A 26,490-nucleotide genomic window follows, 5' to 3' on the forward strand; every position below is an offset into this window, starting at 1 on the left:
ATTTCTGCCTCAGTGTTCTGTTCCAGTGATATAGATGTTTATTTGTTTTCCAGTATTGTGCTGTTTTGATTACTGTATTTTGTAATATAGTCTGAGATCTGGGAGGGTTATGGGTTATGCATCCAACTTTGTTCTTTTTCCTGATTGTTTCTTTTGCAGTTCTGGTTCTTTTGCACTTACTTACAAATCTTAGGACTGTTTCTATTTCTGTGGAAAATATCATGAAGTTCGATCTGAATCACTTTATATCTGCAGACATCTTTTGTAGTATGTATATTTTAACAATATTAATTACTCTAAACTAAGACCTTAAAATTTTTTTTCATTTCTTTGCATCATCATCCAATTTATCAGTGAATTTTCGATTTTATTATCTTGGTTTTTCATTTTTTTGATCTGATTTCATATGGATTTTTTAAAATTATGGAATATTTCATTGTTAGTGTAAAGAAATATGACAATTTTTGTATATTAATAATGAATCATGCAACTTTGTTAAATGTCTGTATTAGTTTTAGTTGTTCTGGTGTGGAGAATCTTAAGAGTTCTCTATATAGATTATCATCTCATCTAAAATAATAACAAATTTACTGCATTCAATCCAACTTGAATAAATTTTTTCTATGCCGTTTGCTGTTGCTAGGACTTCCCATACTGTGTTTAATACAAATAGTGAGACTGGGCATCCTTGTCGTATTCCATAATTTGGCTTTCAGTTGTTCACTTTTGCATATTTTGTTGTCTGTTGTTCTGTAATAAATGACTTTAGTTATGTTGAGATATATTTCCTGAATCCTAGTTTGATAAGAGGTTTCTATTGTTGTAGTTGTTGTTGTTGTTGCTGCTGTTGTTGCTGTTCCAATGAATAAATGTTGAATTTTGTGAAATGCTTTTGAAGGATTTATTGGGATAACCACATCATTTTCTCTTTTATTTTGATATTGTGGTGTATCAAACTGATTGATTTGTGTATGTTGAACCTCTCTTGTGACACTTCAATGAATCCAAGTTGATCATGGTGCATGATTCATTTTTGATATTGCTGGATTTAGTTTGTTAATTATATTTTTTAGAATATTTGCATCTAAATCAATCAAATATATTGGCTTGAAGTTGTCTTTGCCTGTACTTTCTTTCTTGGCTTTGCTATCAGGGTGATGAAAGCTTCATAGAATTAATTTGGGAGTTTCCCACATCTTCACTATTTTTGAATAGTTTGAAGAGTATAAGTCCTGCTTTGTATTTCTGTTCAGTTCTCCACGGGAGCTGTTTAAATCTGCACCAATGTTTAAAGATTTTTTTAAATGCAGATTCTAACTTTCTTCTAGAAATCAGTTTGTTCAAATGATTTGTTTCTCCTTATCTCTGTCTCTTTCTAGACATTTGTCTATTTCTTCTAATTTGTCAAGTTTATTGGCATATAATTGTAGACATAATGAACAAATTTTTGGATAACTGTGATAACAATTGTTATTTCTCCTCTTTTATTTCTGACTTTATTTCTTTGGAGCATCTTTCTTTTCTTCATGATGCACCTGGGTAGAGGTTTTTTGATTTTGCTTATCTTAAAAAGAAAACATAAAACAAAATCTTTGGTTTTACTAAAATTTTGAATAGTTTTTTTCCTCTATAATTTATATTTGCACCTGTAATATTTAGGATCATGTTTTTTATTCTGTTTTTCCTTTTTTTTATTGCTTTACAGTCATTAGACAAAGTTGTCTCCAATTCCAGCATAGAGCACAATTTTTCAGTTACAATGAATATATATACATTTGTTGTCCCATTTTTTCTTCTGTGAGCTGCTGCAGATCTTTTATATATTTCCCTGTCCTATACAGTACAGTCCTGTTAATCTATTCTACAATTTTGACCTCCCATTCTATCTCTCCCCACACTCCGCCACCTTGGCAACCAAAACATTGAATTCTATGTCTGTGAGTCTATTTCTGTATTGAATTTGGGCTTTTTTTGTTTTGTTTTGTTTTGTTTTTAGATTCCACTGATGAGCCATCTTATATGGTATTTTTCTTTCTCTTTCTGGCTTACTTCACTTAGACTGATTTTCTCCAGGAGCATCTATGTTGCTGAAAATGGTGTTATGTTGCCGTTTTATATGGATGACAAGTATTTCATTGTATAAATATTCAACATCTTCTTTATCCAGTCAACGGTCGATGGCCATTTAGGCTGTTTCCATGCCTTGGCTATTGTAAATAGTGTTGGCTACGAACACTGGGGTTCAAGTGCCATCCTGGATTTGGGTTCCTTCTGGATTTATGCCCAGGAGCGGGATTCCTGGGTCATAAGGTAAGTCTATTCCTAGGCTTTTAAAGGATTTCCATCCTGTTTTCCACAGTGGCTGCACCAAACTGCATTGCCACCAGTAGTGAAGGATGGTTCCCTTTTCTCCACAGCCTCTACAGCACTTTTCATTTGTGGATTTTTGAATGATGGCCATTCTGACTAGTGTGAGGTGATACCTCACTATAGTTTTGAATTGCATTTCTCTGATCATCAGTGATATTGAACATTTTCTGATGTGTCTTTTGATCATTTGTATGTCTTCCTTGGAGAATCACTTGTTTAGGTTTTCTGCCCATTTTTGGATTGTGCTGTTTATTTTATTCTTATTCAGTTGGATGAGCTGGTTATATACTCTGAATATAAGCCTTTGTCGGTTTCATATGCAAATTATTTTCCCATTCCATAGGTTGTCTTTTTGTTTCACTTCCAGTTTCTCTACTGTGCAGAAGCTTGTAAGTTTCATTATGTCTCATTTGTTTATTCTTACTTTTATTTCTTCTACAAGAAGATTTTCGAGACTTATGTCTGATAACATTTTGCCTATGTTTTCCTCAGGGAGGTTTATTATATCTTGTCTTATGTTTAAGTCTTTGATCCATTCTGAGTTTATTTTTGTTTATGGTGTTCTAGATTCATTGGGAGTGTTCTAACTTCATTGATTTACATGCTGCTGTCCAGTTTTCCCAACATCATTTGTCTGTCTCAATTCCATTGTATTTTCTTGTCTCCTTTGTCGAAAATTAATTGACCAAAAGTTTGTCGATTCATTTCTGGGCTGTCTGTTCTGTTCCATTGGGCTATATGTTTGTTTTCCTACCAATGCAATACTGTCATGTTGACTGTAGCTCTATAGTATTATCTGAATCGTTTCTGTAAAGATATGCCACTGATTTTAAACCTTAATTTTGTAACCTGCTAACTTGCTGAATTCTTCGATCAGCTGTAGTGATTTTTGTCTGGATCTTGCAGGGTTTTCTATATATAGTAACATATTATCTGCATATAATGAGACTTTTACCCCTTCCTTTCCAATTTGCATCTCTTTAAATTCACTCTCTTGTTTGATTGCTATGGCTAGGACTTCCAAGATTATATTGAGTTGGAGTGGTGATAGTGTGCATCCTTGTCATGTCCCAGATTTTAGTTGGAAAATTTTGGCTTTCTCACCATTGAGTACTATGTTGTCTGTAGGTTTGTTTTCAATAGCTTTCATGATGCTAATATATGTTCCCTCTATGCCCACTTTTGTGAGAGTTTTTATCATACGTTGGTGTTGAATTTTACCAAATGCTTTTCCTGCATTTATTGAGATGATCATGTGGTTTTGGTTTTTTTTCTTGTTGATGTGCTGTATTAAACTGATTGATCTGCATATGCTGAACCACCCCTGTGTCTCTGGCATGATCCCAACTTAGTCATGATGTATAATCTTTTTTTCTGTGTTGTTGGATTCTCTTTGCTACTATTTTGGTGAGGATTTTGGCGTCTGTGCTCATAAGTGTTATTGGCCTATAATCCTCTTTGTTGGTAGTGTCTTTGCCTGGTTGTGGTATCAGGGTGATTTTGGCTTCATAGAATGACTTTGGGAGTATTCCTTCCTTTTCAATCTTCTGGAAGACTTTGAGAAGGACTTGTATGAGTACTTCTTTGTATGTTTTGTATAATTCCACACTGAATCCATCCGGTCTTGGGCTGCTATTTTTAGGGAGATTTTATTGCTATTTTGATTTCATTTCTAGTGCTCTGCTTACTCAAGGTGTCAGTTTCTTCTTGATTCAGTCTTGGTGGACAGTATGTTTTCAGAAACTTGTCCATCTCCTCTAGGTTATCCAGTTAATGTCCATATACATTTTATAATATTTTCCTGTGGTATTCTGTATTTCTTTTTTATTTGTTATAATTTCTCCATTCTCCTTTCTTATTTTGATATTTTGTGCTCTCTCTCTTTTCTTTTATTTGAGTTTGGACAGAGGTTTGTTCATTTTACTTACTTTTTTGAAAAACCAGCTTTTGGATTCATTGAACTTTTCCCTATGGTGTTATTAATCTCTATTTAATTTATTTCCTCCCCATCATTTATGATTTCCATCCTTCTGCTGCCTTTTGGGGTTTTTTGTTCTTCTTTTTCTAGTTCATTCTGCTGGTGGGTTAAATTGTTTAATTGAGATTGTTCTTCTTTTTTGAGGAAGGCCTGTATCACTTTAAACTCCCCTCTCAGCACTGTTTTGCTGTGTCCCATAAATTTTGTGTGATTTTGCTTTCATTTTCTTTTGTCTCAAAGTACTTTTTCATTTCAGCTTTGATTTCTTCATTGAACCATTGTTTTTTTAATAAAATACTGCTTAATCTCCATGTTTTCCTTTTTTTCTCCTTCGTTTCTCTGTTGCTGATTTCTAGCTTCATGGTATTGTGTTCAGTAAAGATGCTTGATGTAATTTCTATCTTCTTAAAATTGCTGAGGTTTCTTTTGTGCCCAAGTACATCATGAAACCTGGAAAGTATTCCATGTGCACTTCAGAAGAATGTATAACCTATTTTTTGTGGAGTACAATGCTCTGAAAATATCCACCACTAGTAGTATTTCTATTGTATTATTTAACTTCTCTGTTGCCTAATTTATTTTCTATCTCAGTGATCTGTCCAGTGATATTAATGCAGTGTTGAAATCTCCAAATGTGATTAGATTCCCATAACTATCCCACTTTATATCTGTTAGTAATTATTTTATGTACTTAGGTGCTCCTCTATTTGGTGCATATGTATTAACGAATGTGTTATCCTCATTTTGTATCACTCAATGAATCATTATAAAATGTCCTTCCTTATCTTTCTTTATGGCCTTTGTTTTAAAGACTATTTTGTCAGTAGTGGGTACTGCAACACCTGCTTTTTTTGCTTTTCCATTTGTATGGAATACCCTTTTCCATCGTTTCACTCTCAATCTATATGTGTTCTTCTCTCTGAAGTGGGTCTCTTGTATGCACAATATTGAAGTTTCTTGCTTTTTTATCCAGCATGCCACTCTATTATTTTCGACTGGAACAATTAGTCCATTAACATTTACATTAATTTATGATAGGTTTGATTTTATTGCCATTTTCACCTTATTTTTCAGTTGATTTAGTATTTCCTCTTTTTTCCTTTCATCTTCATTTTATGGTCTGGTAATTTTCCTTTGTATTAACATGAATTTTATTTAGCTTTACTGACTCCCTGAAAAGGATTGTCTTCTTGTTACCTCTATTTATATGTCTTTTAGACCATTATTATAACAGCTTTTATTAAACTGATAGTAACTTGATCTCAAACCATCCTACCGAGAAAAAAAAAATTTAAAATGAAAGACCAAAAAAAAAAATTCTCTGTTTTCCTGCCTCCCTCTCCCATTCTCAATGATTTGTTTGTCTTGTTTTAAAATTTTGTGTTTATTTTATTTGTAATTTATGACTTATCACCTTTCTAGCTGTGAGTTTCACATTTCTGTATCTTCCTGCTTCTTTTCTTTTTAGAGAAGAATTTTCAATATTTCTTTTAGCATGGGTCTAGTGTTGTAAACTCTTGTAGCTTTTTCTTCTCTGCGAAATAATTTATGTCTCCTTCTACCATAAGGATAGCCTTGCTGGTCAAAGTATATAATTTTTTTCATTCAGGACTTTGAATATATCTTGCCACTCCCTTGTGACCTGTAGTATTTGTGTATTGAAATCAGTTGGGAGCCTTATGGGGGTTCCCTTGTAACTCACTGTTTGCCCTGCTCTTATTGCCTTAAGGATTATTTCTTTATCCCTGACTCTGGCCATCTTAATTATATGTCTTTGTGTGGGTGTATTTGGGTTCTTCTTGTTTGGGACACTCTGAGCTTTCTGTACTTGGATATCTGATTCCTTCTTTAAGTGTGGGAAGTTCTCAGTCATGATTTCTTCAAACAACTTTGCAATCCCCTTTGATCTTTCCTCCCATTCTGGGACTTCTATCATGCCAAGATTGGCATGCTTTCTATTCTGCCATAGGTCCCTTATGCTTTTTTCATTTGTTTCTCATTGTTTCTCTTGTAGCTCTTCTGATTGGAAGCTTTCTATTGTCTTGCCTTCAAAGTCAGTAATTCGTTCCTCTCTGTTATCTAGTCAGCTTTGCGATGCCTTTAGATCATTCCTCATTTCAGTTAATGGGTTTACCTATTCTACTTGGCTCTTCTTTATAGCTTCCATTTCATTTTTGACATATTTTATATCTCTAAACCCTCTCTCTTTTATTTGCTTCAGTATTTTGATCACTCCTTTTTTGAAATCTTGATCTACTAAGATATCTTTGTCTATTTCACTGATCGTCCTTTCAGAGTATTTCTCCTGTTATTTTAATTGGGAATGGTTTCTCTGCTCTTTCTTCTTGCTCCTACCTCTCTGGCACTGTGGTTTCTGGTGTATCATTTATCTACTGTTGCCCTAAAGGGGTTTATCTACCTTATGCTTATGTAGTAATACAACTTACAAAACAGAATAGAGAGAGAGAGATATAAAGAATTTTAAAGAAGGGAGAAATAAAGCTTTGAAGACATTGTAAAATGAATAATAGAAAAGCAGGTTGAAGCAGAGTTTTGAAAAATAATAATAATAAAATTATTTTTAAAAATTTCAAAGGGATGAAAATGGGGGTAAATATAATTGCATAAGAAGTAGAAGTTAGGAAGGTAATAGAGAATGGAACCGGTTAAAACAGATTAAAACGAGGAGGTGGTCAGTGTCCTCCTGGAGACTGTGTACTTTAAATGTGAAATCTTTCTGTATTCATCATGTTTTGGAAGCTCAGCTTGCTGTTTCCAGATGCCCTCCATTGGAGCCCTCATGTGTGCTGCTCCCAGGGCATGTCAGCAAGCAGATCGCTCCAACACCCAACACTGCTTCAGGTGCAGCTCTCTTTACCATGGGCTGGCTTGTCACTGCCCCACCCGATGCTAAAGTCAGATGTTGCAGAATGACCAGGCAGGATTGGGCATCATGCCCTCTCCCAGCACCATGGTCAGGGGCTGCATTCCAGCCCAAAACATGGGGTGCCACCTGCCCTCTATGTGTGCCAGTCACTCTGCTGCTCTGTGCCCCTGTATGCTCTGCCGCGGGCTTGCACATTGGAAGTGGGCTCGGGGAAGACTGTGGAACTCCCCTGTCCATGGTCTGGGCCAAAATCCAGCTCCTTGTTGTCTTGGCGGACAAGTTCCCTGAGGAACCATTACAGTATTATCCTATGTGCCTCAGGCTGTATTCAGGTCTCTATCTGGCCCTTGAGGCTGCTAAGTCCTTAGGTGTAGATGCAGTTTTGCCCCCACTGCCACCTGGGTGCAAAGCACCAGAAGCTATGGTGGCTGGGTCTGAGCCCCAGCTCTCTTCACCTACAAACTTTCGAGGAATTTCAGAGATGGGGAATGCACCCTTCCCCCCACTGTGCACATCTGCACTGTTGTTTTATGAAGAGACCAGGTTGTTCTGCCCTGTGCACCCACTGCCATGGCACAAAATGCTCTCCATTCACCTGTGCTGCCACAGTGCAACCATCCACATCAACCACCCAGCTCGGGCAGCATGGCCCTGTCTCCAGCTTCAAACTGCATCATTTGCTGGGTCTCACAGGGATCCTCTGTACCTGTTTATCTTAGTTCTGTCAGTCAACTTATACATTGTACAGGTCCAAGCCTTGGAGGCGCCCCCTCTGTCATGCCGATCTCTCAGTTGGAGAGGGGAGACACAGTGAATGAGTACCTGTACTTATTTGCTGCTCCCTACCCGTGGTACCTGTCCCACTCTGTTTTGCCTTTTCTTCTTTCTTTCTTCCTTTTCTCCTACCAGATTTTTTGCATCTTTATCTATTGAAGAGGACAATGTTCTGTCACAGTTCTGCAGGTTCTCTGGTTAGCTGAGTGGGTCTGTGGATGTGAGTCTTGGTGCATTTGTGGGAAAGGGTGTGCTATGAGCATTCTTCTGCTCCACCATCTTTGCCTCCACCCCAAAAAGTCTCACTTTATTGTGGAAGATAAACATAGTCTGGAAACAAATGGAAAAGATATTCCATGGAATTGACAGGAAAGTGCAGATTGCAATGCTCAACTCATACAAAATACGTTTTAAAATAAAAGCCAAAATGAAAGAGATATGAGATTATATAAAGAAAAATACATCAAGAAAAAAATTTGGGAATTATGCTCGTTAAATTATATATGGCCCAAAAGCATAGATCCTAAATATAAAAAGAAATGTTAGTAAACATGAGAGAATTAATTCATTATAAAACAATAATAGTAGATGAGTTTAACACCTCACTGTTCTGATGATCAGATCATTCAGAAAGAATATCTGTTAGAAAACAGAGGTCTTAATTGCATATTAAATCATTTGAAACTAACTGAGATATTGGACACTGCATTAGAAAAGCAGAACATATAAACTTTTCAAGTATGCACAGGATGTTCTCTAAGGAATTAATCAAATATTATCACATGATATAAGCCTCAGGAATTTTAAGCAAATATAGATTATAACAAGTATTTTTCCATACACAAAAGTATGAAGCTTTGCCTCAACTCTAGAAAGAAGAATAGGAAAACACAAACATGAGGTAAAACCACATCTTTTAAAAAAATACAATAAAACAAGTTCAATGATGAAATCAAAGGAGTAATAAATTCATACCTGGAGACAAATTACAATGAAAACACAGCTTCATAAAACGTATGGGATGCAACAAAGACAAATCTACGAGGTAAACTGAGAACAAATGAAGCCTTTTACAAGGAACAAGAAAGACCCCATACAAAATCCAAGCATACCACCCAAAATCACAAGAAAGAAGAACAAACAAAACCCAAATGCAGTAGAACGAGAAATCTTTAATGATTAGGTTGAAAATAAATAAAAAATTGAAAAATAAATTACAAATCATAAAATCAACAGCTTTAATTTTTCTTAAAATATTAACATACAGGAAAGCATTTAGCCAGGCTTATCAAGAAATACAGTGACTGCACACAAACAAAATGAGAAATTAAACAGTAGAGAGAATATCTGATATTATAGAAATACAAAAAAGATTATGAAAGCACTATAAGCTGTTACGTGACAACCAACAGGATGACCTAAAAGAAATGGACAAATTTCTAAAAACGTACAGCCTGCCAAGACTGAATAAAGTGAAAACTGAGAACTTGAATAGAGCAATCAGTATAAGTTAACTAAATTTTATAATTTTAAAAACACCCTTTAAACAAAATGCCTGGATTGCTTCACTAAAACCCGTTTTCCCTAACTAGTTTAACAAATGAAGGAGGAAGGACAAGTCCCAAAGTTATTCCATGAGGCCACCATTACCCTTATAACAAAACCAGTCAAAGACCATCCCCCCCAAAAAAAAATGAAAATGAAAATCCAATACCCTTGATGAATAGAGATTCAAAAATCCTCGAAAAACTTCAACAAATTTATCCAGCAATACATAGAAAGGATTATACATGATGATTAGTTGGATTCCTTCCAGAGTCACAAGGACGGTTCAACATACACAAGTCAAGCAGCATGACACATATCTAATAAAAGAAGGACAAAATTCACAAAACCATGTCAATACACAAAGAAAAAGCATTTGACAAAATTCAACATACATTCATCATCAGAACTCTCATGAAAGTAGGTACAATGGGAACATTTCTCAACATACTAAAGGACATTTATAACAATTTATATTACTCAGGGGAAAGGCAGAAAGCCTTCTGGGTAAATTCGGGAACAAGACAAGGATTCCTACTCTCACCACTTCTGTTCAATTGTAATAGAAGAAAGGAAAAGGAAAAGAAAAAGGATTATAGAAACACAAAATGGAATGAAAGAGGCAAAATCATCACCAGTACTGAAGTCATAAAAATCTACACAGAGAGTCCTAAGGGCTCCACACTTACTATTATGAACAAAAAATAATTTCATCAAGGGAACAGAGTACAGGATTAATGTAAAGACGTCTCTTGCATTTGTCCACAGTAATCATGAGATACCATAAAATGGACGTTGAAAGCAATAATATTTAAAACCCCATTCCTCCGAATATCTTGGAATAAATGTAACCACATTTGTGAAAAATCTACACACTGAAAATTATAAAAAAATTGACAAAGAAATTAAAAATGATTCTAAGAAATGGAAAGATGTCTTGTGCTCTTGGATTGAAAGAGTTCATATTGTTAACGTGACAGTACTACACAAAGGAACCTAAGGATATAGTGCAATTACTGTTACAAAGCTGTAGTATTTTCCACAGAACGAGAAAATAAATGACTCTAAGTTTACATGAAACCATTAAAAATTGCCAAAATGATCTTGAGAAAAAACAACAAATCTTTAGGTATAACCCTCCTGGATACCTTACTATACTAAAAACCTACAGTAATAAAAACAGTATGGCATTGTCACAGAGATATAATCAATAAAAAGAGATAGAAAGCCTAGAAAAAATTCCACACTCCTATGAGCAATGAATCAATGATTAAAGAGGCAAGAGTTCACAATGGAGAAAAGACAGTCACTTCAATGGATGGTGTTGGGAAATCTGGACATCTACATGTAAAACAGTGAAATGAAAGCTTTCCCTGAGATCCTATACAAAAATAAATTCCAAGTGTATTAAGGACCTACATGTAAGACCTGATACTATAAAAGTGCTAGAAGGGAGTATAGGTGATACACTATTAGATATACATCATAGGAATATTTTCTTATATCAGTCTCCTAAGGTAAAAGAAATAATAGCAAAAGTAAGCAAGTGTTACCTAAACAAACTTGAAAATTTCTGCACAGCTCAGGACACTATCAAGGAAATGAAAACATTGCCTATGTAATTGGAGAACATATTTGCAAACAATGCAAGTGACCAGGGGTTAATAAATGTAGGTTAATAGATATAACATGGATTTAGGTTACACAGCTCAAGATGAAAAACAAAAACCCAATCAAAAACTAGTGCAGAGTTCCTGAGTTAATATTTTTCCAAAGAAAACATTCAGATGAGTAAAAGGAAAGTGATAAAATTTCTCAATATTACTAATTATTACATAATTGCATATCAAAACAACAATGAGGTATCACTTCACACTGGTCAAACAGCTATTATCAAAGTCTACAAATAGTAAGTGTTGGAGACGATGTGGAGGTAAGAAATCTCTTGTATACTCTTGGTAGGAATGTAAATTTGTACAACTTCTAAGGAAAAAATTATTCAAATTTGTTTAAAAACTAAAAAGTTAACTACCATATGACCCAATAATAACTCTCCTAGGAAAAATCTGGGGAAAACCCCCTAAACTGAGAAGAACCAATGTTCACAACTGCACTGTTTATAATATGAAAGACATGGAAGCAATCCAAGAGTCCACAGTAGACTATGGACTTAAGAAGATATGATGTTTCTATACATATGCGATGGAATAATTCCCAGCCATGAAAAAGTATAACACATTGCTATTTCAGCATCATGAAAGGACTTAGTAAATATTGTGCTTAGTGAATTAACTTAGACAAAGACAAAAGTATATAATTTAATTTATCTGTGGAATCTAAAGAATATCAAATATCTGTGTACATCTATCTATAGCTATTTATTGATATATGACAGATAAATAGATAGAAGTATAGATACATAGATACATGATAAATAGATATATAGATAAATGATAGATAGATAGATAGATAGATAGATAGATAGATAGATAGATAGATAGATAATAGATAGATAGAGAGAGATAGAGAGATAGATAGAGACATGATGGAGAGGAAAAGAGATTAGATAGACAAGACTTAAGCAGACTCAAAGATATGGGAAAAATTTATATTTACCAAAGTAGAAGGGAAAGAGAATTTAATGGTACAACATTGACAGATACAAAGTAGTATATATTAAGTAGAGAAGCAACAAGGATAATCTGTATAGATTAGGGAATTAAACACAATAGCTTAAAATAATTTTATGTTACAATTATTGTAATAATTCGTAATGCAATATAATCTACAAAGTGTTTGGAATCACTATGCTGTACATTTGAAACTATGCAATCTTATATATCTACTGTACTTCAATTAAAAATAAAACATATTATGTATAATTTAGTCCTTTCTCCGTTGATAGAATCTTCCTTAAATATTGTTTTGTTTTACTCTTTACTTTTTATAATTTCTGTTTCAAATTATTTCTTTTAAACTTCTGAACATGATACTAGTTTGAAGCATCTATATCTATTGCCCTTGATTTCTTATTTTTCTCTCTTTAATCCATATAGTATAGTAGCATTTAATAACATAACCAAAAAAAAAGTTGCAACTTTCTCATGGACTCTTCTTAGAATTTTGTTCAATGTTTTGCATATTTCTGCCATTTTATATTTCTTAGAAGACTTCTTTTCTACACCTCTTATAAGATGTCTCGGTTTTGATTTTTCATCTAATTCAGGTTTTGTTTGTCTGTTAAAGTCTTTACTTTCACTTTATATCTGAGTGATAACTGTATAAGTATTATTGGGTGAGTGATTTCTTATTTCAGTAGTTTGAAAATACAATTTTATTTACCCTTGGCATATGTTTTCTGCTCAGAATTCTGCCGATAGACTAATGGTGGTTCCTTCGTAGATTATCATAACTTTTTTGGCTGCCTTTAAAATTTTACTCTTTCATTGACTTGCCAATTTGCATATAACGTATCCTGAAGGAGGTCCCTTTGTCTTAAATTTATTGGTTTTTTTTGGCTCACAGACTTGTATGTCAGTTCCTTACACAGGTTCAGGAAGTTATCGACTATTACTTCTTTAAATAAACCATCAGCTGCCTTCTGTCTTCTCTCTCCAGGGTTACACTCTAATGTGCACTTCCTGAGGAAGTCTGATGTTTACTGTAGAATTTCCTCACTTTTTAATATCTTGAATCTCTGCCCTCTCCTATCATTTCTAGTTTTGTATTGGTGAGTTTGCTAATCTCTCTTCCACAAAGACAGTCTACTTCCAATGCTTTCTGTTGCATTCTTCATCTCATTTATTAAATTCTCCTGGTCCTCCAGTAATGTTTGGTTATTTTATAGTTTCAGTCTCTTAGGTAATGTATTCCTTATTATCATTTCATTTATTCCTGAGCTCACTAAACTGCTTTCTTAGTTATGTATTTTGTATTGAGTTTCTGTATGACACCTATTTGGATTCTCTATTAGTTATATAGCAATATATCATGGCTTGAAGTTTGTTAGCTGCAGGGTTGACATTGTGTGTGTGTGTGTGTGCAGGTGCGTGTGTGTGTGCATGTGTGTCTGTGTCTGTCTTGGTGTCTGTGTGTGTCTATCTGTGAGTTAGCGTGCCCTATAATGTTACTGTGATTGGTCATGATCTTGATAAATTATTGCTCTGATGACACTTAATAACAGATTGGGAGTTGGAGTCCTTGCTTACGTTTTCTGGTAGCTTGCAATATTGCACAATTTTTCATTTTACTTACCTGAGCTACCTCTGATAATATTTCAAAATAGCACTTTCCAGTCGCTACTGTCTGGATAAAAGATGTGCTTTCATTGTCACTTCTTAGAAATTTCCGGTAATTAATGCCGCTGTTGTCACTGGGATGGAGAACCCTTCCTTTTATCTGATATCCCTTGAGAATCAGTGTACACATTGAGGAAATTTGTAAAGACAGATGGGTATTTGGAATCATACAAGTGCCTTTGCCATGTCCAGTGTTGCAAGGTAAATTGTCTCCACCACTATGAATGGGGAGTAGGGACAGTTTCATAAATGTCTGAGTGTCTGAAGGATGGAAATTCTGTCTCCATTGTGGCTCCCTCCTAGTTACCTGTGATCATGAGTACTGGTACAGTTGGAGGCTGAAGCTGTGAACCACTGAAACTCTGTTTCTACTGCGTTCTCTGAACTTGTGGACTCAGATATCCTATTCAGGTGGCCTTGGTTGCAGACACCAAATCTGCTCTTTCCTCAGTTCAGCCTCCTTTGTGTGTTTTAGTCCACCAAACTTCACCTGTTCACATGCGTTCTGGAGTATTGTTTTGTGTTGTAGTTATTTTTGTTCAGATATGAACGTTTTAATGACTGTAGATATAAGGGGAGAGACAAAAATATTTTAAACTTATGTCACTTTTAAAAGTATATACCTTTTCAATTAAAAGCTTAAATTCTAATTAGGACATATAAGAACAATAAAGAAAATGAACAAAACACCTCCCTTAATGTCATAGTACTACAAAATATTTTGATTTTCCTGGGTTATTTTTTTCAATGTTTTTCCCACCTACATGCACATTTTACTAAAATATATCCCTATAATCTCTTTAAAATCAATTAAATTATTAAAATAATTCTCCATGCTGTAAATATAGCCCTTTCAGTTCTCTAATTTCTTTTTGTACCTTGCACATTTCTGTGTTCTCCATCCTTCTTCCCTTTCCCCACAGGAAACCACTACTTGGTACACTACACATATATATGTCATTCTTTTTCTGTTTTTTAATGATTATTTCTCTTATACTTTTGTTTTCCTCATTTAGGTGACAACATAGAGTGTTTTTCCCTGTATGACTTATTTTCCTATATGCAACACCCTCTGGGTCCAGTCACATTGTTCCAAATGGCAGAATTTTACTTTTTAATGTACAATGATGAAGTATTTATTATGTTATCAATATCTCACATCTACTTCAGTCAATCATCTGTTGATGGGCAGTTGAGTTGTGCTTCTACCCTTGGCTACTATAAATGATGATGTTAAGAACATTTGGGGTAATATATCTTTTAAGATAATCTTTTCATTTTTTTCTCAGATTTATACTGAAAACAGGAGTTGCTGCAACAGATAATGCTTCTATTTCCAGTTTTCTGAGCACTGTCCACAGTTTTATAATAGTGGATGCATCTATTTACGTTTTCACCATCAGTGTACCTGAGTTCCATCTTATCGACATTCTTATTAATTTTTGTCATTTGTAGACATTTTGTTAATTGCCATTTTGGTTGCTGTAAAATTATGTTTCATTCTGGTTTGGATTTATGTTTTCCTAATGAATATCAAAGTTGTCTTTCTTTTTATGAGCATGAAAATCATCCACATGTGTGTTTTTGAAAAGTTTCCATAAAATTGTTTAACTGTTTTTAATTTGGGGTCTTTATTTTTAAATATTGAATCTAATATGCTATATATATATTATTGATATTAACATCTTGTTGGTCCCATTGTGTGAAAGTCTTCCCTCTATTCTGTCAGTTATCATATGTCTTGTTTGAGGTTCCCTTTGCTCTGCAAAAGATTTTGCACTTCACACTAATACAAGAAATAGAATCCTTGTATCACATAGTACATCTATTTTTTCCTCAGTAAATAAAAATTGTAACTATTAGCTTTTTTTGTTTAATTTGGAGACAGATCAAAAATAAAGATTGCTATGATTTATCTCAAAGTCAGTTCTGCTCATGTTCTTGGTCAAAAATTGTACAGTTTCAGGCTTTACATTTAGGAAATTAATCCATTTCTATCTCATTTTTTCTACTATGAAAGGAAGTGCTCTTACATCTTCCAATTACATGTACTGTCCTGTTATCTCTGAACTACTTGTTGAAGAGACTGCCTTTTTTTTATTGTATACTCTTGCCTCGTTCTTTGTACACTAATTCACCATATGTTTGTGGGTTTATTTTCTGACACTTTATTTTGTTCAATTGATCTATGTGTTTCTTTAATTGCCAAATTTTGATGTATTGATTACTGTAGCTTTGTAGTATGTTCTAAACTCAGGTAGGGTATTACACACAGCTTTGTTCATTTTTGAAAATAATTTTAGAAAATTTGTGTCTTTCAGTTGTATGTATAAATTTTATTATTTTTCTCCTTGTTTGGTGAAAAAACTTATGTATTCTGTGAGAATAGAAATTTACTTAAAGAAAAAACCTGAGAAAAATACTAAAGTGTGGAGGATAATTTATACAATATTAACAACAACTGGATTGCTGTATAAATCAAAGAAAAAATATAAAAAGAAAAATGACAACAAAAACAAAATCCATGGGGTGTAACAAAAGCAGTATTAATAGGGATGCTTATAGCAAATAATCCCACTTATACAAATAAGAACCATTTCTCTCTTATAACATATTCTTACAACCAAAAGATGTCACATAATAATAAAGAAACTTGTCAGTAGAAGGAAAGACAGCTGAAAGTACAGAATATAATTAAATAAAATAAGGATTAAAAATATAAACATTTAATCAATCTAAATAATGGCTTTTGAAAGATAAATAATGTTTGTAAACTTTAACCAGACACATGAGCAAAAAAAGAGTTACAGATTAGTAAGCTCAGAAATAAATGAGAAATTACAGCTTATATCAAAGAAATACAAAGCATCGTAATTTGATACAACAAATTATATGCGAATAAAATGGAAACCCTTGAAGAAATGGACAATTTCTTAGAAAGACTTAATCTCCAGAATAGAATGATAAATAAAATATGAACAGATTATCACTAATGAAATCGAATAAATATTTAAAATAATCTCCCAAGAAACAAAATTCCAGGCCTAACATCTTCACAGGTGATTTCTGCCAAACATTTAAAGAAGAGCTATCAACTATACTTCTCAGAGAATTCCAAAAATTTCGAGAGGAAAGGAGGCTTTCTACCCCACATTTCTGTATCACGTTGCTACTACAGCTGGAACAAATACCTCAAAAAATTACAGGTTACATACTACTGATAAGCATAGATGCAAAAATCACCACTAAATTGTTAGCAAATATAACAATATATTAAGAGGATTATACATTATGATTAAGTCCATTTTATTCCAGGGATGAAAAAGTGATTCAATACCCACAAATTAATCAGTATAATACACCACACAAACAACCTGAAGAATAAAAATTATATGGTCACCTCAATAGAGTCATAAAATATTTTGACAAATTCAGTATCTATTTAAGATTATATTTCTCTTCAAAGTGGGCATGAGGAAACATACCTCAACACAGTTAAGGACTTATATTACAAGAACTCATCTAACATGACACTCACTGATTAAAAGCTGGAAGCATCTCCAGTAAGAGCAGGAAGAAGAGAAGAATGATCACTCTTACCACTTTTATTCAGTATAGTATGGAAATTCTAGCCATAGCTATCCAAAATAAAGGTAAATAAAATTTAGCTAATTAAGAAAAGGAGTAAAAGTATCTGTTTGAAAATGGCATACTGTAAACAGAAATCCTAAAAATGGTGCCACAAAACTACTAGGGCTTATCAATGTATTTGGTAAAATTTCTGATTGTAAAACTAACATACTGAAATCTTGCATTTCTACACACTAACAGCAAGCTAACAGATGGAGAAAGTGAGGGAACTGTCACATTTACAGTTGCATTACAAAAAAAATAAATCAAGAAATGTATCCAACCAAGGAGGTAAAAAACCTGTACTCAGAAAACTATAAAATATTTATAAAAGAAATTGAAGTTAATGCAAACAGATGAAAGGATATAATGTGTTCATTGATGAGGAAAAAATATTGTTTAAATGATAGTACTAGCCAACAAAATACGCAAATTAAATTCAGTGCCTATCAAAATACCATGGGCATTTTCAGACACTTAAAATAAATAATTCTAAAATTTACATGTAAACCGAAAAGAGATGAAATCACTAAGAAAAAGGAAAGGAAAGAAAACAAACAAACTAAAAACACAAACAACTTTAACAAAGAACAAAGAGGATGCATCTATGTCCCTGATGTTAAACTTTAATACAAAGCTACAGTATTAAAAATAATATGGTAGTGGCACAGAAAAAACAGAATAATGGCACACAACAGAATGCCTTAAAATGAAATGAGACAGTTATTGTCATTAAGCCCATTTCAAAAAATGAATATACAGTTGGGAAAGGTAACCACCAGGCACGTGAAACCGATCAACATCACTAAGCTTCAGAAAAATGCAAGTCCAAAACGCAATGAGATTTTATGTCACTCCTGTCATAATGACTACTATGAAAAAGATAACAAACATAATTGTTGGTTAGGATGTTAGAAAAACAACCCTGATGCACTGCTGGAGTGAATGTAAATATGTGCTTCCACTGTGGAAAACAACATGGAGCTTTATCTAAAAATTAAAAATGAAATATAATCCAACATATACATATCAGGATACTTATTCCATGAAAATAAAAACACTAATTAGAAAAGATAAATTCAACCCTATATTCACTGCAGCATTATCCACAATAGACAGGATATAGGAGCAAATTAATTGCTCATCAATACATGATGGATAAAGAAATTGTGTTTATAAAATTTTTATATCTACCCATCTTAAGTACAGATTTATCTATATGTATATTTATACACACGCACTTTATATATATATATGAGCTATATATATATATACACACACATAAAAATAAAATGGGTTTTTACTCAGCTCTAAAAAGAATAAGTTCTTGCCTTTTGCAACAAATGGGTTGATCAAGAGGGTAATATGCTAAGTCAAATAAGTCAGGAAGTGAATGACAATGCTGAATGATTTTATTCATATTTGAATTTTAAACAAATGAACATAAAAACACAGATATGGAGTTATACATATAGAAAGAAACAGGTTGTTCACAAGAAGGAGGGAAATGGGGTGAGAAAAAGAAAAGTTGAAAAAATTAAGAGAGAAAATTTTCCAGTTGCAAATTAAATGAGTCAGGGACAAGAAATGAACTGTATGGGGAATAGCCAAAAACTATTAAATATCTTTAAATAGCAACATATCACAACTAGATATATTTGGTGATCTGTATGAAATATATTAAATACAGCAAACAGTATGTTGTGAAAGAGAAACTAACACAGTGTTATAGATTAATGTACACTTCAATAACAAACAAACATACACATAGAAAAAAATTAGATTTGTAGTGAACAGAGGCAGGGGTTGGGAAAGTAGGATTTGATTAATGAACTCAAAAGCTATAAATATCCAGCTGTAAAAGAATCGTGTTCTAGGGATACCCCATAGTAACATGAAAATTACAGTTAATACTGCTTTATGTTCAATATCATTGTTGTTAAGAGAGTAGACCATAATTTTTCTCATCACAACCAAAAGACAAATTGTATTTCCTTAAAATTGCATCTAAATGAGATAAAGAATTCTCCCTAAAATTGCTATGATATTTATCTCATGACACTTGTAAATCAAATCACTATCCTGTTCACCTAAACTTACACAATGTTTTATGCCTATTATATCTCAATAAAAGTGGAAGAAAAAATGGAAAGTCAATGGTCACTTTTTCCCATGTCATTTCTCATGATTCTTTTTGCAGCAAGTAATCTTTAGTCATGATATATTATCCTAGTTAAAGATACTAATAAATAAGTGATTCTAATAAATTATACATAAAGATACTAATAAAAATAGTGTTTTAAAATGCCTAAATCTTTCTTCATGTTAACAGCCCACTGCTTCTGTAGGCAACAAAATTTCACTTTGTGTATTCATCTGAGATTAGGGAATGGATACAAATATTAACCCTGGCTGCTTTTGCTGTGAGTGATAAAGTTCACTGTCTCAGACCAAAAGTCTCATCTCCACGAGAGCATCTGTAAAATATGAAAATGCTAGGTTGCTAAAAATCTAAGCATGTTTAAATCTCAGAACTCCTACAATTCTTAACTGTTTTGCAAAGGGAAAGTAATACTGACAAAGACTTGATTTTGGATAACAATGTGCTGTTTTCTCATGGTTGCATAAGGGAATGTGAGGATAATCCCTGAGAACAACAACAAACATTCTGGCTCAAGTGCTGGACAAAGAGCTGTAAAGGTTCTGCATTTTTAGGACTGAGGACTGCTTTCAAAATGATGACTATGCTCACTTTAATCCAGGTAGTCCAAGGAAAGAAATGTTATTGTAATTTGTAGCTTAAAAGAAATAAATCAGTGGTTCAGTCCATATAAATCAGTCAAGGGGTGTTCAAAGAAAAAATAAGTTGTGTCAACAATGAGAATTAAAAGAAAACAAAGTAGACACAAACTTAAATTAAGAAGGACACACAGTCCTGTGCTGGGCTCTGGGGACTGGTGAATATATATGCCTCTGTCCAATTCAAGGTTTCAGTGGCTTGGCCCTAGCATTAGCTTGGGATTCAATGAACAGGTAACAATTAGTATACTGGGAGAAATATAATCTACCTCTCCCTGATTGGAAGAAAATCTGGTGGCAAAATGAAACTCTTAATTCACAGAGATTCTGCCAGAAGCAGAGGAATAATTCACTGATGACTCAACTAAGATAAACTTAGTTACTGCTTAACAGTCCAACTTCACACACACACACACACAGTGATAGACAGATTTGTAGTATTTAGTGGGAAGAATTCAGTGGTCAGAGCTCAGAGAATAGTTTTCACACACCAGACAACTTTTGTACATTTGCCAATACTCTAGGTTTTCCCAGGTAGAGAACTACAGATGGACAAACAAACAATGTTCTTCTTTAGGAATTCTAATTTTTAAAGTAAAGTGTAGCTTTTGACTTATCAGTATAGAACCTTGTTATGATGATCACAGTAAGACCCACTGTGTGATAAGAGAGCTCGAAACTAGCTGTGAACCAGCCCAACTGAAACCCAGACTGCTAATGTAAGCAAAAAATAGTCACCATCATAGTTGAGCTGACAAACATAAAAGCTTGATGTTTCTGTTTTAGGAACAACCACTGCTGTCCAGACATAGATCTCCTGCTGCAAGTGGGCTCCTTTCTTCTCTTGGTAAAATCATATTGGTGGGATGTTGCTAGAGCTTAACCTGACCCATTTGCCCATTCTCCAGATTATCAAAGGCTTTCTTCACAATTGGTGACACTTTTTCAGTATTCAGTGTTGCCATTCCAGTCTTATCAGCTGACACTGGCTGCATGGTTGTGAGCAGAAGCCTTAGGCTCCCTGACCTTGCCTACAATTTTCCAGCATTTCAGGGCAATTCACATTCTGAAAATGTTCACCATTTATTTTAAATTAATGGGAAATAGTCAAAGTCTTCCATGAAAATTTTATATTTCCTAATATCTGTATAAATTTGGTATTCTTGCAGTTGGACAAATTTTTAATACTACCACCCTCACCTCTTTTTAGTCCACACATTTTAGGTTACAATTTGGTTACTGAACACAACCACTCCAACCAAGGGACTATTACCTCTTAGATACTGCCTGTGTGAAGATTAGAAGGGGCACAATTTATGTGGGATGTATAATCCTGCATTAAATGTTTGCAATGACACTGTCTCTTCTGGATAAAGCTCTGATTCTAAGAAGTAAATTAATTAGAAGGCAGTATATTTTTTGGTATGGGGAAGAGAATCAGCTACTTATGGGTGGGCAGGTGATGAAGAGACAGGAAATAATCCAGCAAATGAGAATTGAATGCTTTAGGCCACTGGAGGCATGAATTAAGAAGAAAATAATACTTTGTCTCCTTTACCTACCTCGAATTACTGTCTTGAGTGACTAGTCCTTGGGCTATGAAAAGAGCTAGTTTGTGGTGAAGAGTAAAGACAATAATGAAATAGTTTGAAAACCATGAGAGATTTGCTGTCTCAGGAAAGTAGATTATGCTTAAAGTCAACATGTATTTTTCATTCACTAAATACTAAAATGCATCCTGTGGCATGTGCTGTGCTTACTGTGTTGGTATCCAAGTTAGACAAGGAAAGGGGGATAGACAGAAAACATCTGGAGGAGGTGGTTTCTGTGCTGAGACTGGGAAAGTCTAATTAGGTAATAGGAGAACATAAGTTCAAGGATTAGCTGGAGCAAAATTTGCGAGGTTGGAGCTTACATATATGACAAGCATTTTCCTGGATGTATCTCCAGATACAGTGAAACATAAACATATGCCAAGGTAGTCAGATGCCAGATTTATAAACGAATGACTTAACTAAGTTCAGTTTGTGTGCATAGAGTTGGAAAGGCATTAAGAGCCACCCTGAGGATGTAAGTTTGTCCTTGGTTGGAAATAAAAGCAACATAAGGTATTGACTAGAAATTATAGCATAGAATATTTAGGGCAGGAAATGAAAGCACCAATTGGAATGCTTTGAGAACAGCACAAAGAAGACCATAGATAAAATTACTTCTTAATTTCTTCCACATGCTAAATGTACCATCTGAGACTATATCATGTGACCTTCATGATTCCAGGGATGACATAATAGAGACCATGTTCCCTGGGCCGGTTCCTGCATTATCTTCTGTTCCAACCTATCCGAACTTAACACTTTTCATACTTTCCAGGATGAACCAGAAACCACTAATAACTTTCCCTCTCTCCATGTTTTAGTCTTTTTCCAAATTCTTCCATTTTCTCTTCCTGCTTACAAGAAATTATTTAAATTTACTCCCATATTGTTCCATCAAGTGATCATATCAATCAAATATCTCTTTTTCTTTAAATGATATCATAGACTCCCGTTTAACTCTTTATTTTAAAAAAAATATCGAAAATACAGGTAAACATGTATGTTTATCGTTCAAATAAGAAAATTGCATATAGTTGTCGGCATTTGCCACCATCAATATTAATCTTTGTTATCCTGCATAATATGGTAGTCCTCTGGTATATAAGTTGTGTTTAGGATGACGTTCATAAAATGAAGATGGCTGATGAGCTGGCCTTGAAAGAGAGGTAGCTGATGTATCAGCTATCAATGTCACTGGTAACCATGGTTTGCTCCCTGGTTGAAGTTGAGAAAAACGACCGTCATTGGCAGATATGTTGTGATATCTATATGGAAAATTAGAAGGCTCCACCATTAGTCAAACATGATTGCTCAGTATGGGAGACAAGGTACTGTACTGAGAAGTAGATATTGTAAATGTAATGAAGTTCACAACACGGCCATTTGCTTCAGTGTAGCTGCTTTGAGAGTGCCTGTGGGCAGTGTTCAACTGATTTAAAAAAGCACATTGATCCATTGCAATATTGTTCTGGTGATCTAACTGACATTGAAAATGGAGGAGAAAAATCACCTCTGATCAAGGTAGTTGTATCACCTATTATGTGGCTAGAAGAGGGCTTCCTTATTAGAGGCATGTTTAAATTTGCAGAAAGTAAAAATGCACTTTCTCCTCTAGTGTCAACCACAAAATCAAAATTATCATTATGCACGTTACCCCCTGCTTTAACGTGCTTCTTTTTGAAATCTTCAGCCAATGAAGATACCAGAGAGACATTTTTAATCCCAATTCTTCTTTTTATTCTCACTAAAAGCTGGGGACAGCCTCGTTTAAGATTTGGATTATGGCAGAACTGCAGCTACAACCAAAAGAGAAAGATTTTAGTAATATTTTAAACCAAAATACAAGACTAAATTAAGCCTAACCTACAAAACCTCAGATTTCACGTTTACTATGCTAAGATAATATCATCAAAATATGCACATTGCTGACTATGTTTTGAAATTCCTTATTTGGAATATGCACATTTAAATAGTATTTAAGTATTCAAATTTAAGAAGCTAGCATTTGCAGTAACGGTGAAAGCCACTTTTTAAAAGCGGCTTTAATACCTTTATTTAGATTTCTCGTAAGATTCCTAGTTGCTAGGAAAGTTTCACACAATCTTGAATACTTAAGGCTCTGTCCTCATTTTTTGAAAAAATAAAGAATTTTAGCATTTGTAGTTTTATACAGTTTTCAAACTCTAGATTTACATTTACATTACCATAGATTGATGTACAAAATAAAATTTTATATATAAGTTACCAAGTCGTAACTACAATTACTGAATACCTTGCTTAAAAGAGAGACTTCTTTTTCTTCTGCTAGAAAGTCAGCTAGACAAGCAGATCTTTAAAAATTCTGCTGCACTTTCCTAAACTTATAAATGTTAAGCTGTCTAACTAAACTTTTCATACTTCCAGTTTCAAATACTCTGAAAGGGGACTTTCTTTCCAAAACTTCCTTCTTTAAGACAACTTCATCAATCACTATGGAAGTTTCATTATCATCCCACCAGTTGGATTTAAATTGATAACTCCCAACCATTTTCCAGATTTTTCTTGGAAATGTCAGAGAACGAAAATCATTATCTTCATCTGGCTCAGAGACACAATATGTGTAACATGGACTTTTAAACAAGGATTCTTCAGACAAATTCTGAAAATCACTTACTTCAATCATAGACCTCAAGACAAGTCCCCAGAGATTGTTGGATCAAACAATACAGATCTTCCGGAGTTTCCTGAACCATTTGGTCCATCATTATGAGACCTATCTTGAAATTCTGAAGAAATATTTGCCATCTCAAATAACTTTTTCTACAGCTACTTTTCTAATCTGAATGATTTTGAGCACTGCAGCTTCATATGCTGCTCTGGCAGGCCTGCACAGATAAACTACTAGGCCATCACAATGGTTCTCAACTTGAGTAGATGTGACATCACATAACGACTGGTCTCCTAGCAAGTCAAGTGTAACATCCAGCCAGTGTTTACTTCTCATTCATCCAGTTAAAATGAAACATATAGGATGCCTTTTTTTATAGTGTGATCTGCAATTATTACCCCAAGAAAATCTTTTTAAATAATTAATGCTGGGGTCTATGAAATAAAACAAATCTCCATACTTTTGTACACAAATTTATACAACATTGATGAACAGAGTATAAATAATGCACAAAATATATAAAATAATTTTAAAGTTATGGAATTTTAAGTGAAATTTGTGTAAAACCTCTGCAGGAAATGTATACCTATTTCATTATAATTAGTAAGGTGAAACTTAATTTGATTTGGAAATGGAAGTAGTTATTTATCTGTTTACTTTACAAGAAGTAGCTCTTTATTCAAAACATGAGCAGAATACATATCAGTGTATTTGGTATGTTTTAGAATAAATGATAAATATTTATGAAATAAAACTAGATTAAAATAATGAATCAAATTTAAGAAATCCCAAAGGGGTAATTTTTGTATGAAAATATAATTTAGTGCTGTAAGTAAAACAAATGTAATTTAGTATTCTACTTTAAAATTACAAAAGAGAAATTATTAAGGTATTCTTATAAAAGTTTACTTTTGCCATTCTTTCACTCAGAGGTTTTTCAGTCCCTCGAAGTAATAAATTTTCTTCTCATCATTATAGTCCATGCTCTTGCGGCTTCTCTTAAGTGTTCCAAAATCATGTTGATATATAAACTTATACAGAAGATCATGGGTTCAAAAATCAGTGCCTCTATTAAGGGGTAAACAAACAATCAAAAACAAAGAAATAACATTATATGTGGGATGGGGTTTAAAAGACCAAATAATGCATTTTAGGAAGCAATATGTTTCTCATCCTGAAAGAGTTGGCATTGTTAGTATAATGCAGCATTTTAAGGCAAGTGTTTTGTACACTTATTGTTAATAATAGCTAGGTTCTGTATCAGTGAACTGTAGTAAAGCCAGTTCTACCAAAATTGTATTCTTTATTTAGACATAAATTCCACTAAACATAAGCCAAATTCAAAATGAGAGATAAAATTTTTAAATAAATAAATGTTCACTCAAGCTACTATGTAAATTTTTCCTTCAGTATGTGTATATTCCATTCTAAGTAAATATTAGGAAGCTGAAGTCATGGCATATTATAAGTATTATAAAGTATAGTTAAGTTGAATTTAGTCCTGATTCTTAATTTTATTTAACATACGCAAATCAATAAATGTGATACCATCCGTTAAATAAAGAATTCAAAAATAAAAATCTCAAAATATGTAGGAAAATTATTCACAGATCTGATCTTAACTTTTTATAAAAATTTTTTTAACAAATTTGCTGTAGACAGAATAGGACTAAACATAGTAAAATCCGTATATGAAAAACCAATGACTAACATCAAGTTCAATGTTAACATACAGGAAGGTTTTTCTCTGGTACAGTAATAAGAAAAAATAGCTCATACAAACAAGTCCTATATTACACTACTAGAAGTTCTAGCCAGAACAACTAGTCAAGAAAAAATATAAAAGTCATTCAACTTGTGAGCAAGCAGTAAAATTTTTATAGATGACATAATTATACATAGTTAGAAAACTGCACACACACTGCCAGTGACTGTGAGAAATAATGAACAAACTTAGTAAACTTGCT

General features: G+C 33.6%; 1 long non-coding RNA gene across 1 annotated transcript; it reads right to left on the reverse strand.

Moving 5' to 3' along the window:
• Window positions 1-23,585: 23,585 nt before the first annotated feature.
• Window positions 23,586-24,676, reverse strand: LOC140692870 (uncharacterized). Its single transcript, XR_012068483.1, has 2 exons — window positions 24,530-24,676; window positions 23,586-23,672 (listed from the first exon to the last, which is right to left on the reverse strand). It is a non-coding gene; the product is annotated as an uncharacterized lncRNA (long non-coding RNA).
• Between the last annotated feature and the right edge of the window lie 1,814 nt (window positions 24,677-26,490).

Source organism: Vicugna pacos, unplaced genomic scaffold (assembly GCF_048564905.1).
Source record: "Vicugna pacos unplaced genomic scaffold, VicPac4 scaffold_18, whole genome shotgun sequence".
Taxonomy (NCBI): Eukaryota; Metazoa; Chordata; class Mammalia; order Artiodactyla; family Camelidae; genus Vicugna; species Vicugna pacos.